Raw genomic sequence first — 12,073 nt, 5'->3', positions numbered from 1 at the left:
CATCACTTCTTGGCAAATAGATGGGGGCAACAATGGAAATAGCGAGAGACTTTATTTTGGGGGGCTCCAAAATCATTCCAGATGGTGACTGCAGCCATGAAATTAAAAGATGTTTGCTCTTTGGAAGAAAAGCTATGACCAACCTAGACAGCATATTAAGAAGCAGAGATATTGCTTTGCCAACAAAGGTCTGTTTAGCCAAAGCTATGGTTTTTCCAGTAGACATGTATGGATGTGAGAGCTGGATTATAAAGAAAGCTGAGCTCCAAAGAGTTGATGCTTTTGAACTGTGGTGTTGGAGAAGACTCTTGAGAGTCCTTTGGACTGCAAGGAGATCCAATCAATCCATCCTAAAGGAAATCAGTCCTGAATATTCATTGGAAGGACTGATGCTGAAGCTAAAATTCCAATACTTTGGCTACCTGATGCAAAGAATCAACTCATTGGAAAAGACCCTGATGCTGGGAAAGATTGAAGGCAGGAGAAAAGGGAAACAACATAGGATGAGATGGCTGGATGGCATCACTGACTCTATGGACATGAGTATGAGTAAGCTCCAGGAGTTGGTAATGGACAGGGAAGCCTGGTGTGCTGCAGTCCCTGGTGTTGAAAAGAGTCGGACATGACTGAGTGACTGATGTGCCCTAGAGCCTGGGCTGTGCAACAAGCAAAGTTACCACAATGAGAAACCCACACATCACTAGTGAGTAGCCCCCACTTGCAGTAACTAAAGGAAGCCCAGGCACAGCAACAAAGACCCAGCTCAGCCAAAAATTAATTAATTAATTAATTAATCCATACCAGGGAGATTTTATTAACTGTTGCTCAGTCACTCAGTCATGTCTGACTCTATGCGACCCATGGACTGCAGCAAACCAGCCTTCTCTGTTCTTCATTATCCCCTGAATTTTACTCAAACTCATGTCCATTGAGTCATTGATGCCATCCCACCATCTCATCCCTTGTCATCCCCTTCTCCTCCTGCCTTCAATCTTTCCCAGCATCAGAATCTTTTCCAGTGAGCCATTTCTTCACATCAGGTGGCCAAAGTATTGGAGCTTCAGCTTCAGCATCAGTCCTTCCAATGAATATTCAGGGTTAATTTCCTTTAGGATTCACTGGTTTGATCTCCTTATTAACTAGGTCATGGCAAAAAAAATAATGCTGCCAGGCATGAAGAAGCTCAGATAGCTACTGAAGAAAGCAAGAAGCCGGTCAACTGCCCAGTATCTTAATAGAATTAAATGAAAGCAGAATCCACTGGCCAGAGATCAAACAGCAAGTTCCAGTAGCTTGACTGAGGGGAAAGAACCTCCACAATCAGCCATCAGCTGATTGTCTGTGCTTGACTCCAAGGACCCAGCTAGAGAACCGGGCTGAGGAAGGTTAAAAGGATACCTGATGTTCAATTCACCCAAAGCCAACATTTGGGGAAAAATCCTAGTCTTTCTCTTTTCTCTTGTGCTCTCCTCTCTTTCTAATACATCTGCTTTTTTTTTATGCTTGCTCCAAACACTCCTATATATCACAGAGCAGACACACACACACACACACACACACACACACACATGCACACACACACACACACTAAAAATAGCAAATACTTGCATACATGCTTACCACATGCTTGGCACAATTCCAAGTGGTCTGTGACTATTAATTCATCTGGTTATTAGAACTTTGCGATAAGCACCATTTGTAGCCCCGTTTTTACCTAATAAAACTGAGGTATAGAGAGATTAATTAGCTTGCCTAAGATCACAGATATCATAAAATACAGTCACTACTGAAAGGTAGATGGTCTGACTCCAGAGTCTGTGATCTCAATATGACCACTCTGTTGGATGAAATATGAGGCAAATATTCATAATTAATTTAACAAGTATTCATTAAGGCCTGCAAGAGTTAGGTAAAAAACAGTCTTGAGCCTCAAAATCTTAGAGCCTGAGAGATATGATAACTACATTCATTAAATGACTATTATTGCAAAGTCATAAGTGCTAAGTAATATGGAGTTTTGGGAAAGAGGAAATTATTCCTGCCGTGGATGAGAAAAGTTTCATGAAAAGGTCAAGATTTGAGTTGGTGCTTGAGTTCAGTTCAGTTGCTCAGTCGTGTCCGAATCTTTGTGACCCCATGGACCATAGCATTCCAGGGCTCCCTGTCTATCACCAACTCCCGGAGTTTACCCAAAATCATGTCCATCAAGTCGGTGATGCCATCTAACCATCTCATCCTCTGTCACCCCCTTCTCTGCCTGCCTTCAATATTTTCCAGCATCAGGGTCTTTTCAAAAGAATCAGTTCTTCACATCAGGTGGGCAAAGTATTGGAGTTTCAGCTTCAACATCAGTCCTTCCAATGAACACTCAGGACTGATCTCCTTTAGGATGGACTGGTTGGATCTCCATGCACTCCAAGGGACTCTCAAGAGTCTTCTGCAACACCACAGTTCAAAAGCATCAATTCTTCTATGCTCAGCTTTCTTTTTTTTTTAGTTTCTCCAAAATTCTTTTTTTTTTATTTATTTTTAAACTTTACAATATTGTATTAGTTTTGCCAAATATCGAAATGAATCCTCCACAGGTATACCCACATTCCCCATCCTGAACCCACCTCCCTCCTCCCTCCCCTACCCTCCCTCTGGGTTGTTCCAGTGCACCAGCCCCAAGCATCCAGTACTGTGCATCAAACCTCGACTGGTGACTCGTTTCATACATGATATTATACATGTTTCAACGCTATTCTCCCAAATCTCCCCACCCTCTCCCTCTCCCACAGAGTCCATAAGACTGATCTATACATCGGTGTCTCTTTTGCTGTCTTGTACACAGGGTTATTGTTACCATCTTTCTAAATTCCATATATATGTGTTAGTATACTGTATTGGTGTTTTTCTTTCTGGCTTACTTCACTCTGTATAATAGGTTCCAGTTTTATCCATCTCATTAGAACTGATTCAAATGTATTCTTTTTAATGGCTGAGTAATACTCCATTGTGTATATGTACCACTGCTTTCTTATCCATTCATCTGCTGATGGGCATCTAGGTTGCTTCCATGTCCTGGCTATTATAAACAGTGCTGTGATGAACATTGGGGTACACGTGTCTCTTTCCCTTCTGGTTTCCTCAGTGTGTATGCCCAGCAGTGGGATTGCTGGATCATAAGGGAGTTCTATTTCCAGTTTTTTAAGGAATCTCCACACTGTTCTCCATAGTGGCTGTACTAGTTTGCATTCCCACCAACAGTGTAAGAGAGTTCCCTTTTCTCCACACCCTCTCCAGCATTTATTGCTTGTAGACTTTTGGATCACAGCCATTCTGACTGGTGTGAAATTGTACCTCATAGTGGTTTTGATTTGCATTTCTCTGATAATGACTGATGTTGAGCATCTTTTCATGTGTTTGTTAGCCATCTGTATGTCTTCTTTGGAGAAATGTCCATTTAGTTCTTTGGCCCATTTTTTGATTGGGTCATTTATTTTTCTGGAGTTGAGCTGTAGGAGTTGCTTGTATATTTTTGAGATTAGTTGTTTGTCCGTTGCTTCATTTGCTATTATTTTCTCCCATTCTGAAGGCTGCCTTTTCACCTTGCTAATAGTTTCCTTTGTTGTGCAGAAGCTTTTAAGTTTAATTAGGTCCCATTTGTTTATTTTTGCTTTTATTTCCAATATTCTGGGAGGTGGGTCATAGAGGATCCTGCTGTGATGTATGTCGGAGAGTGTTTTGCCTATGTTCTCCTCTAGGAGTTCTATAGTTTCTGGTCTTACGTTGAGATCTTTAATCCATTTTGGGTTTATTTTTGTGTATGGTGTTAGAAAGTGGTCTAGTTTCATTCTTTTACAAGTGGTTGACCAGATTTCCCAGCACCACTTGTTAAAGAGATTGTCTTTAATCCATTGTATATTCTTGCCTCCTTTGTCAAAGATAAGGTGTCCATATGTGCGTGGATTTATCTCTGGGCTTTCTATTTTGTTCCATTGATCAATATTTCTGTCTTTGTGCCAGTACCATACTGTCTTGATAACTGTGGCTTTGTAATAGAGCCTGAAGTCAGGTAGGTTGATTCCTCCAGTTCCATTCTTCTTTCTCAAGATAGCTTTGGCTATTCGAGGCTTTTTGTATTTCCATACAAATTGTGAAATTATTTGTTCTAGCTCTGTGAAGAATACTGTTGGTAGCTTGATAGGGACTGCATTGAATCTATAAATTGCTTTGGGTAGTATACTCATTTTCACTATATTGATTCTTCCAATCCATGAACATGGTATATTTCTCCATCTATTAGTGTCCTCTTTGATTTCTTTCACCAGTGTTTTATAGTTTTCTATATATAGGTCTTTAGTTTCTTTAGGTAGATATATTCCTAAGTATTTTATTCTTTCTGTTGCAATGGTGAATGGAATTGTTTCCTTAATTTCTCTTTCAGTTTTCTCATTATTAGTGTATAGGAATGCAAGGGATTTCTGTGTGTTGATTTTATATCCTGCAACTTTACTATAATCATTGATTAGTTCTAGTAATTTTCTGGTGGAGTCTTTAGGGTTTCCTATGTAAAGGATCATGTCATCTGCAAACAGTGAGAGTTTTACTTCTTCTTTTCCAATTTGGATTCCTTTTATTTCTTTTTCTGCTCTGATTGCTGTGGCCAAAACTTCCAAAACTATGTTGAATAGTAATGGTGAAAGTGGGCACCCTTGTCTTGTTCCTGACTTTAGAGGAAATGCTTTCAATTTTTCACCATTGAGGATAATGTTTGCTGTGGGTTTGTCATATATAGCTTTTATTATGTTGAGGTATGTTCCTTCTATTCCTGCTTTCTGGAGAGTTCTTATCATAAATGGATGTTGAATTTTGTCAAAGGCTTTCTCTGCATCTATTGAGATAATCATATGGTTTTTGTTTTTCAATTTGTTAATGTGGTGTATAACATTGATTGATTTGCGGATATTGAAGAATCCTTGCATCCCTGGGATAAAGCCCACTTGGTCATGGTGTATGATCTTTTCAATGTATTGTTGGATTCTGATTGCTAGAATTTTGTTAAGGATTTTTGCATCTATGTTCATCAGTGATATTGGCCTGTAGTTTTCTTTTTTTGTGGCATCTTTGTCAGGTTTTGGTATTAGGGTGATGGTGGCCTCATAGAATGAGTTTGGAAGTTTACCTTCGTCTGCAATTTTCTGGAAGAGTTTGAGCAGGATAGGTGTTAGCTCTTCTCTAAATTTTTGGTAGAATTCAGCTGTGAAGATGTTTGGACCTGGGCTTTTGTTTGCTGGAAGATTTTTGATTACAGTTTCAATTTCTGTGCTTGTGATGGGTCTGTTAAGATTTTCTATTTCTTCCTGTTCCAGTTTTGGAAAGTTGTACTTTTCTAAGAATTTGTCCATTTCTTCCACGTTGTCCATTTTATTGGCATATAATTGTTGATAGTAGTCTCTTATGATCCTTTGTATTTCTGTGTTGTCTGTTGTGATCTCTCCATTTTCATTTCTAATTTTATTGATTTGATTTTTCTCCCTTTGTTTCTTGATGAGTCTGGCTAATGGTTTGTCAATTTTATTTATCCTTTCAAAGAACCAGCTTTTGGCTTTGTTGATTTTTGCTATGGTCTCCTTTGTTTCTTTTGCATTTATTTCTGCCCTAATTTTTAAGATTTCTTTCCTTCTACTAACCCTGGGGTTCTTCATTTCTTCCTTTTCTAGTTGCTTTAGGTGTAGGGTTAGGTTATTTATTTGACTTTTTTCTTGTTTCTTTAGGTATGCTTGTATTGCTATGAACTTTCCCCTTAGGACTGCTTTTAAAGTGTCCCACAGGTTTTGAGTTGTTGCGTTTTCATTTTCATTCGTTTCTATGCAAATTTTGATTTCTTTTTTGATTTCTTCTGTGATTTGTTGGTTATTCAGCAGCGTGTTGTTCAGCCTCCATATGTTGGAATTTTTAATAGTTTTTCTCCTGTAATTGAGATCTAATCTTACTGCATTGTGGTCAGAAAAGATGCTTGGAATGATTTCTATTTTTTTGAATTTACCAAGGCTAGCTTTATGGCCCAGGATGTGATCTATCCTGGAGAAGGTTCCATATGTGCTGGAGAAAAAGGTGAAATTCATTGCTTTGGGGTGAAATATCCTATAGATATCAATTAGGTCTAACTGGTCTATTGTATCGTTTAACGTTTGTGTTTCCTTGTTAATTTTCTGTTTAGTTGATCTATCCATAGGTGTGAGTGGGGTATTAAAGTCTCCCACTATTATTGTGTTAATTTCTCCTTTCATACTTGTTAGCATTTGTCTTACATATTGCGGCGCTCCCGTGTTGGGTGCATATATATTTATAATTGTTATATCTTCTTCTTGGATTGATCCTTTGATCATTAGGTAGTGACCATCTTTGTCTCTTTTCACAGCCTTTCTTTTAAAGTCTATTTTATCTGATATAAGTATTGCTACTCCTGCTTTCTTTTGGTCCCTATTTGCATGGAAAATCTGCTCAGCTTTCTTTATAGTCCAACTCTCACATCCATACATGACTACTAGAAAAACCATAGCCTTGACTAGATGGACCTTTGTTGGGAAAGCAATGTCTCTGCTTTTTAATATGCTGTCTAGGTTGGTCATAACTTTCCTTCCAAGGAGTAAGCGTCTTTTAATTTCATGGCTACAGTCCCCATCTGCATTGATTTTGGAGCCCCAAAAATAAAGTCAGCCACTGTTTCCCCATCTATTTGCCATGAAGTGATGGGACTGGATGCCATGACCTTAGTTTTCTGAATGTTGAGCTTTAAGTCAACTTTTTCACTTTCTTCTTTTACTTTCATCAAGAGGCTCTTTAGTTCTTATTGATTTTCTGCTATAAGAGTGGTATTATCTGCATATCTGAGGTTATTGATATTTCTCCCAGCAATCTTGATTCCAGCTTGTGCTTCATCCAGCCCAGAGTTTCTCATAATGTACTCTGCATGTAAGTTAAATAAGCAGGGTGACAATATACAGCCTTGACATACTCCTTTTCCTATTTGGAACCAGTCTGTTGTTCCATGTCCAGTTCTAACTGTTGCTTCCTGACCTGCATATAGGTTTTGCAAGAGGCAGGTCAGGTGGTCTGGTATTCCCATCTCTTTCAGAATTTTCCACAGTTTATTGTGATCCACACAGTCAAAGGCTTTGGCATAGTCAATAAAGCAGAAATAGATTTTCTGGAACTCTCTTGCTTTTTTGATGATCCAACAGATGTTGGCAATTTGATCTCTGGTTCCTCCAGAGTTCTGACAAAATGTGGTCCACTGGAGAAGGGAATGGGGCTTGAATAAAGGGTCAAATTTAAATACTGAGAGATATCATGAAAAGACAAGGTAAGCATGTTATTTTTCTTCATAGCCAACATTGGAATCATCCAAGAATTTTTTTTGAAATACCAGCATCTGAATTAATATTGATTAAAATACTGATGCCTGAAACAGTATCAGAGTGCCAACATGTGAAAAAGATTCCACCAGCCATTGCTGGCTTTGAAGATGAAAGGAAGCCCAAATCCAGTCATGCAGGCAACCTCTAGAAGCCGGAAAGGGCAAGGATACATTCTCCCCTAGAGCTTCCTAACTAAAATCTTGAGTTTAACCTGTGAGACCCATTTTGGACTTCTAGTCTCCAGGATTGTTGCAAATATTCCTGGGCACATTACTTATAGTAACCAAATCACTGGAAACAGCTCAACTTTCCATCAACTGGTAAAAAGAGAATTAAAGTATGGCTTATCCCATACTATGGAATTCTACTCAGCAATAAAAAAGGTCAACATGAATGAGTCTCGAAAACATAAATATGTGATAAGTAGAAATGATTTGATGTACATGAATACATACTCTATGATTCCATTTATGTGAAATTCTAGAAAACACAAAACTTTAGTCACAGAAAGCAGATTGGTGGTTTCCTGGCCTCAGGTATCAGGGGAGAGGACAACCAGAAGGAGCACAAGGAAACTTAGGAAGAGAGAACTGTTTTAAGTCTTGACTGCACTGGTGGTTACACTACTCTATATAGTTAACACACTTCATCAGGCTGTATAGTTAAATGGATGAATTTTATTGTACATAAATTACACTCCAATTAGCTGATATCACAACACAGACCAATTAAGTCAGAAGCTCTGAAAGGTCTGGGTGTTGACATTTTCTTAAAGTTCCCAGGAAATTATAGTATGCAACCAGACTGAAAATTTGCTGCTCTAGGAAAAAGAACCATTTTCTCAAATGTATGTACAAAAATAAATATTACTTTAAATGTTTTTAGTTTTAAAAAAGAATAAAACTGGGTATCTTTAGGAAACAAAATATCTAAGCACAGAGTCTACAAATGTAAATGGTGGAAATTAGTCTATAAATATAACTTGAGGAAGATCATGGAAAGCCAAGTTTTTCATAGTGAAAGAGTGTTCTAGACTATCCATCTGAAGGCAAATTTGTCCCTAAAAAGTTGTAGAGAAAATATTCTCAACTTTTAGAAGCAGAAATATTAATATTCATACCTCTGAAAATATCATTATTTTTATTGATAATATTTACTTGGACTATATACTGTGTCCATGCTAAGGATGACAGTTAAGAAGAGAACTTACTATTATATCATTTTTGATCTTGAGCTAATTTTTTTATTTTTAACCTCAATAAACTTCTATTTGCATGTGTGCTCAGTTGCGTCTGACTCATTGTGACCCCATGGACTATACCCACAAGGATCCTCTGTCCATGGAATTTTCCAGGCAAGTGAGTTGCCATTTCCTATTCCAGGGGATCTTCCCAACTCAAGGAGTGAACCTGCATCTCCTGTGTCTCCTGCATTGGCAGGGGGATATTTCACCTGGCAAGCCAGAAACTAATCTGCAAAATCAAGTGTTAAACTAAAGGATTTCACAGCCTCCTTCCAACTCCATTTCTTCACATGCAAAGGAATTAAACCTAGGAAACAATGCCATATTTAAAATAATGAAGCAGGAGCTCAAGGGACCTAGATCTGGAAATCAGTTGAGACACATGACTCTTATTCTTTCCTTCTTTTTTCTTTAGGGGCCATACAGTGGTGCCTGTCCTTCTATCTGCTTCCTTCTCATTCTACACACTCATTTTTTCTATTAACATATCTTATATATGCTCAAATGGACTTCCCTGGTGGCTCAGCTGGTAAAGAATCTGCCTGAAAACCTGGGTTCGATCCTTGGGTTGGGAAGATCTCCTGGAGAAGGGAACAGTTACCCACTCCAGTATTCTGGTCTGGAGAATTCCATGGACTATGTAGTCCATGGGGCTACAAAAAGTTGGAAATATCAGCTTCAGCTCCTAGGTCTACAGGATGTTTCAGATTAGTTTCCAAAATTTGAGAAAGGATTTTATCTCTGTTTCCAACCTAAAGATGGCTCCTACCCATTTGGGTCCAGTATCAATTCTGGATATACATTCACATCTGGTGGGGTTTGGTTACTGGGGGTGCAGTTGGGAAGCAGGGAAAGTTTAACGTTTACAACTGCTCCTTTCTGTGCAAGGCAGCCAATGAAACTAGCTAGTGCCTTAGCAATCTAATCATTTATTTTTTACTTGACAGTAGTAAGCATGGAGAAGAAGGCAATGGCACCCCCACTCCAGTACTCTTGCCTGGAGGGTCCCGTGGATGGAGGAACCTGGTGGGCTGCAGTCCATGGGGTCGCTAAGAGTCAGACATGACCGAGTGACTTCACTTTCACTTTTCAGTTTCATGCCTTGGAGAAGGAAATGGCAACCAACTCCAGTGTTCTTGCCAGGAGAATCCCAGGGATTGGGGAGCCTGGTGGGCTGCAGTCTATGGGGTCACACAGAGTCGGACACGACTAAAGTGACTTAGCAGCAGCAGCAGCAGCAGCAGTAAGCATGGATCTTGCTACCTTTCGAGAGTTCTCTACTTTTATTATTTGAATATAAGTTCTGGAGATTTGAGTGAGTATATTGGAGGGGGCGCTTCCCTGGTGGCTCAGCTGTAAAAAAAAAAAATCTACCTGCAATGCAGAAAATGTAGAAGGCGTGAGTTTGATCCCTGAGTGGGGAAGATTCCCTGGAGGAGGGCATGGCAACCCACTCCAGTATTCTTACCTGGAGAGTTCCATGGACAGAGGAGCCTGGTGGGCTATATAGTCCATAGGGTCACAAAGAATCAGACATGACTGAAGCAACTGAGCACGCAGGCATTATGTGTGTGCGTGTTTCAGACAACATTCTTCTATTGTTAGAAGATAATCAATTATGAAATTACCAAACATTATAGATGTATAAAATTTTCCCAAATATTATAAATGTATTTCCTCAATAAGGTATTATTTTATATATAATGTAAATATTATATATATTTTATATCTTATATTTATATTTTAAGTCATTCAGTCATGTCCAACTCTATGCCACCCCATAGACTGTAGCCTGCCAGGCTCCTCTATCTATGGAAGTCTCCAAGCAAGATGACTGGTGTGGCTTGCCCTTCCCTTCTCCAGGGGATCTTCCCAACCCAGGGATCGAACCGGGGTCTCCTGCATTGCAGGCAGATTTTTCACCATCAAAGCCACCAAGGAAGCCATTTTATAGCTAATGATAAAGAAATATTAATTCATCTGACTGTCTGGCTATAACAGCAAGTCTTTGATTTATGTAGCAAAATACCAAGGAAGTAGTATATGTCTTAAATATAATTGATAAAGTTGGAGGTGACATCTGATAGTTTGATACTTAAAATAGCCATAGCTTGAGAATACCGAGAAATCAAGACAGACTTTTCTAGGCAACAATTTGTTCCTTTTCAACCAAAAGCCAAAGCATCACTGATAGAACAAACAACAAAATAACAAAGGAAAACCTCTCATTGCTGCAGCAAAAATATTTCCTAAAATCTAACCCAACAGATGTTTTGCAAGTCATGCACTGGATTAGATTTTCAACTCATGAAGCTCTTATAAATACACAGATTGATATAGTAGCAAATAGGAACAGAAAATTCTAGCACTATGGAATTGCAGTTGCCTAAGACTATAATCTTGATTCTGGACAGAGACTAAGTATTTCCTGAAACTAGTAATAACACATGAATGTGAATATAGAACAAGGACTAAGAAAGGAGAGGATACAGATGAGACGAAGAGGAGACACAGCTCTCTCATCATTTTCATTTACTCTGCAGTGAATAAAGATTTGTATTTAAAAATCAGAACTTAGTTCTACTATGCGTGTGACACATACAGTAATCCTGGGTGCATGTAAGCATATATACATAGTTACATGTATACAGTTAGGATCATTATAGAGTATACGCTTGGTGTATTAGCTAGCCCTCTCTGGTTGTCTTTAAACAGTAAAAGAATCCCTTCTAGCACCAGGAAGAAAACTGAGTGTGCTACCTACTGTGTACACCTGTCCTTCTGTGTCCACTTTTCTGTGTCTGTCTGTCTCCTGCTCTTTCGGCTTGTTTCAGAAGTAACTCAAAAATTCTCCCTGGCATTTCCATGCTAAAGCAATTTTACATGGTGGCATTTAAGCTTTCCTTAGATTATGCTCCCATGTGAAACTCATATCAAACCTTTTGAGCCATTAACCCTCCTTCAGGCTGTAACACAGCCCTGCCAGTATGAAATATAAAATTGCTCGTTAGAAGCCAGCAGGGGAAAAAAATGCCCCCATAGACAGAATTAAAAGCCTAGCATCTCTAGACTGCATGCGTCATCACAGCACCCGCAGCTACTTCCTCAGGCACTGGCAGAACAGTAAATCTGAGGGTGTAGCTATTCATCCAAGTATGGTTAGGAGGAAGCCAGAAAAGAACAGAGTAACACAGGATGAGAAAGTGGTTGCTGATGGTTGGCTAAGGTTGCTGTTTAACTCTGCAGGTTATGGCCATATAATCATCCTCCACCACTCTACAAGGGAAACTCAGTATTGCCCTAATTACTTTGCTCTTGTTACTCTTTGAATTCCCAATTCAACAGTATATCCAATAAATGAAAGGGCAGACCATTCACTTATTGTCTACATAAATTTATATTATCTAAGATGGTGCACATACTT

This window comes from Bos taurus, chromosome 6 (genome assembly GCF_002263795.3).
Source record: "Bos taurus isolate L1 Dominette 01449 registration number 42190680 breed Hereford chromosome 6, ARS-UCD2.0, whole genome shotgun sequence".
Classification (NCBI taxonomy): Eukaryota; Metazoa; Chordata; class Mammalia; order Artiodactyla; family Bovidae; genus Bos; species Bos taurus.
This window is presented reverse-complemented; position numbering follows the sequence as displayed.